This window comes from Xiphophorus couchianus, chromosome 23, assembly GCF_001444195.1.
Source record: "Xiphophorus couchianus chromosome 23, X_couchianus-1.0, whole genome shotgun sequence".
In the NCBI taxonomy this organism is placed as follows: domain Eukaryota; kingdom Metazoa; phylum Chordata; class Actinopteri; order Cyprinodontiformes; family Poeciliidae; genus Xiphophorus; species Xiphophorus couchianus.
Window position 1 is genome coordinate 854,717 of NC_040250.1, and position 4,092 is coordinate 858,808.

The window sequence follows — 4,092 nt, forward strand, 5'->3', positions numbered from 1 at the left end:
CGCGGCAGGAAGGAGAGAAAAACTGGGATGAAATGAAAAGAGGAGAGGAAAAATGGAAAAAAAGAGAAAGAAAACAGGTTGGGAAAGAGCAAGAGGAAAAACAGAAACGATTTCAAAAAAGTGGATCAAGAGAACAAAGGAAAAAATAGAGAGGGGAAAAACTAAGAGAAAAGAAAAAGGAAAATTGGAAGAAAAAAGAGAGAAAATGAAAAGATAAATTCGTCTGTTTTCAGTCTGGTTGGTTTTTTGTTTCTTGATTCTCAGTGTCTGACTGAGGATGATGAGGAAAACCAGGAGGAAGAGGCGAGGCGCTGAAAGATGTGATGAGTTCACAGAACATGGGCAGAGGTCAGAGGTCAACAGGGTGAACAAGTCAGAGACAAACGGAGAGCAGACCTCTCCTGTTCTGACATGGCCTTCAGTTCCTAAAGTTTTCAGGGAAAAAATCAAATATTCTGATTTCTGGCCCGGGACTCAGCGATACCGGTCCAAAACCTGATGACAGTTAAATCTAAAAAACAGCATTTTAATCCATAAAGAATATGAATTTTTCTGTAGCCAGGCTGTTTTAGCAGACAATCGTATGAAATGACAAAATGGTGTTGCAAACTAAAATAATACTAATAATAGTAATTACTGAAAGTGTTTAATTAAAAACTAGTTTTTTGGGCGTGCAGTGGTGGCGTAGCGGTTAGCACGACCAGTATTTGGAGGCCTTGAGTCCTCGATGCGGCCGTCGCTGGTTCGACTCCTGGACCCGACAACATTTGCCGCATGTCTTCCCCCGTTTCCTGTCAACCTGCTGTCATATAAGGGACACTAGAGCCACAAAAATACCCCCTGGAGGGGTAAAATAAACAACTAGTTTTTAAAAAAAATCTGCATTTCCTTTACAAATGTGCGTAAAACTTTGATATTCCACAAAAAAATTGCTTTGTCTCCATTAAATAAGAAATGTAATTAAAATCACACGTGAATAAGTTTTAATAAGTCATTAAAATCCATTAACATACTACTTCCTTTAGTCGTCATCGTCATTTCCGCCAGCAGTAACATCCTGTGTTTGATCACATGACTCCTATGAATTTCTATACAGCCGAAGGAAAGGCATCATCTGCACAAAACATGAGTTTTTTTAATTGGCGTGTTTTTATAAATTTATTTTTGTAACTCCAATCTAAAAAGTAGTTCCCACCAAACCGTCTCTTTTAGGAAATATCTTAATAATTTAATGTACTCTTGGTAAGATACATTGTCAAATGACTTAAGTATTGAAAGTATTGATCCCTGTATTTGAGAATCAATTTCAGAGCATAAATCGATATTTACGTGTCTGGATGAAGATTCCAGATTCCTGCGCGCCTGAGTCAACAGCAGCTGCGACGAAGGGAAGAAAGAGCCTTTTAACTTCAACGAAAAGGAGCGCTCAGGTGAAAGGAGTCAATGACCATGAAACACACACACACACACACACACACACCCCTCTGCTCAGGGAGACGCCGACCCACGCTCACCTGCAGCACACATGCAGATGAGAACAAGCGGACACCTGGCTGCTGTGTTTGCATTCCTCTCCCTCTAATCATCCTCCACTCCGCTGCCACAAAACCTCCATAAAAACCTGCAAAACAAAAACACAAAGCGAGGCAGCGGGCGGCTTCCACCGGGAGAAACAAAGAGACGCGGCTGAGAGGAAGGAAGCCCCGGCCTTTAAAGCCCGTACCGCCCGCAGCAGAACCGCGACAGGAGCCTCCTAATATGCGGTTGTCTTCTCCCGCCACGTCCTGCCAGGTTTGGGCCTGGCTGAGAGGAAGTAGCGGCTATGCTAGCTCAGCCAGGGAGTCCAAACTTTCTGCCAAAATTATAGCTCTAAAAATGTTTTGTTTGGTCTGTTCATTTTAGATATTTGAGCACATTTTAATTTATTAGCTAGGTTTATCATACTGAGTGGATAAAGTCAATATAAGTAAGCATGCTGGTGATTCCATACATAAATAGCTAATGTTAGCATTTTGGCTAATCTTAGTTTATACGTCTTTTGTCTACTGAATGGATTAAGTAAATAAATATGCTAATAAAAACCCACATCTTATTGGCAGCGTCACCATGCTAGTCGCTCTTGCATGCCAAGGATAGCCCCCATGCTAACGTTAACCCAACACTTGTAGTTAGCATTTAAGCTAACTTTTGATATATTAACCAAATTTTGCACAATGAATGGATTAGGCCAATGTAAGTGAACATGCTTGTGATACTGCACATGCTGCTAACTACAATGTAGCTAACCGTAGCATTGGTGCTAATTTTCAGTATCATAACACTGGATTCCAACTGACATGCACACTTTGGCAGGCGGTTTAAAGTCTTTAAGAAATGTTCTAGTTTTGTATTAAAAATGTCATCCAGTGTTAAATGTTAATTAGAATTTAAAGTTTGGTCTCAAAACAACAATATTATCGTTTAGCACAGGGGTGTCCAAACTTTTTGCCGCATTGGCCAAAACTGAAGTCTCAACAGTCTGTTGTGTCATCTAATAAATAATTTAGATTTAGTAGCTATGTTTAAATTGCTCAATGAATTAAGTCAATATGAATAAACATGCTGGTTATTCCACACGTTTAATCTAACTTTAGCATTTTGGCTAATTTTAGTTTATACAGTAATGTTTCATCCTGAGTGGAGAAAGTCTGTTGGCTCCGGCGGTGGCAACATGCCGGTAATAGTCCCTAAAAGCTGCAGTGTTTTATAATGAAATCTTTTTTTACTCATTTGTTAAAATTATTGTTGTGACACTTTGAACACTCGTCATCCTCCTCCACCACAGCATGATGCTGCCACCATCACGTTTTATAAAGTTGTTTGTTCTCCGAGCCTTCACAGAAGCGCTGCAGTTAAAGTCAAATTAAACTGCAGCTGCATCCTCTTTTTGTAGTCAATAGTTTTATTACTTTGACTTGGACTTGTTAAGTGTGAACACAAAGTGTTTCTGCTAGAGCTAATTAACTTTATTTGCTCTTTTCACATAGAAGTCATTCTGCCAGTGGATAAATGGGAACACAGAGTTCCAGTTTGAAATGACTGGAAAGAAAAAGAAAAGCTCAGGTTGAAGCTCTGTTATCTTTAAATATATTGAACAAAATAATCTGTTTGTTCTATTAACAATAAGAAGCAAACAAACGTTTTGTGGGGCTGCGGCCACCCAGCCAAACTGCAGGGTTGTTTTTGATCAGGAAGAAACTTCAGAACATGATGGAAGGCTAAGAACGGTTAATTTTACACGATACCGGCCCTTTAAGAAGACTAGAGCAGATCAGGAGGATCCTTCGCTCACCGATCGATTGAAACTGAAATCACTTTGGATTGTTGAGAGATGTTAAAGAACTGACATTATTTCAATGGTTTGTTTTAAACTAACATTATGAAGTAAATCTGACCTTCATTGGCTGCAGTTTAAACATCATCATCACTTTATGAGTGTTAGACTTCATACGTGATGAAGATCCCAGATGACGCCGTCGGCTCAGGCTGCAGCCGCTAACAGACAAATAGCTCCAGTGTGAAATCATTTAGTTCGTGTCATGTCCTGCCTGAAGGGATTACACCTCCAAAGGTACGAGGCTGAAACGCAGAGCGACAAAATGTGAAGTCTGGATCAGATTAAGAGGGAGGCTTCTTTCTCCCCTCACACACACACACACACACACACACAGAGGCGAACAGCAGAGGACACTCTGTGGGAACACGCTGCCGAATAATTACGGCTGACATCAGAACAGTTTGCTTTAGCTCTCTGAAGTAGCAGAGCTCATTTGTACGGCCTGCAGCGACGCATGTGAGGCTGCAGGAGAGAAAGTTTAAAAACCCGTTATTCCTTATTACCAACATGAGGAAAAGATTACGCTGATTTAAACGTCTCCACTCGGTGTGACACATTAGCAGTGGGTTTTTATTTTTTACAAATGTGAGCAAAACTTTGACAATATTCAGCTAATGTTGAAAAAACACAATTTCACAATTGCAGTGTTTCCATTAAATAAGAAATGCAATTAAAATCATGTTTGTTCACACTGTAAATCATTAAAAACACGCTGC

General features: G+C 40.0%; 1 protein-coding gene across 1 annotated transcript in view; it reads left to right on the forward strand.

The window, feature by feature from the left end:
• fgfrl1a (fibroblast growth factor receptor like 1a) overlaps window positions 1–1,882 on the forward strand; it is a 62,028-nt gene extending 60,146 nt beyond the window's left edge. Inside the window, exon 10 of the transcript XR_003594485.1 lies at window positions 1,868–1,882. The gene's annotated coding sequence lies outside the window, so the exon portion shown is untranslated. The remainder of the gene's footprint in view (window positions 1–1,867) is intronic.
• The last annotated feature ends 2,210 nt before the right edge of the window (window positions 1,883–4,092 follow it).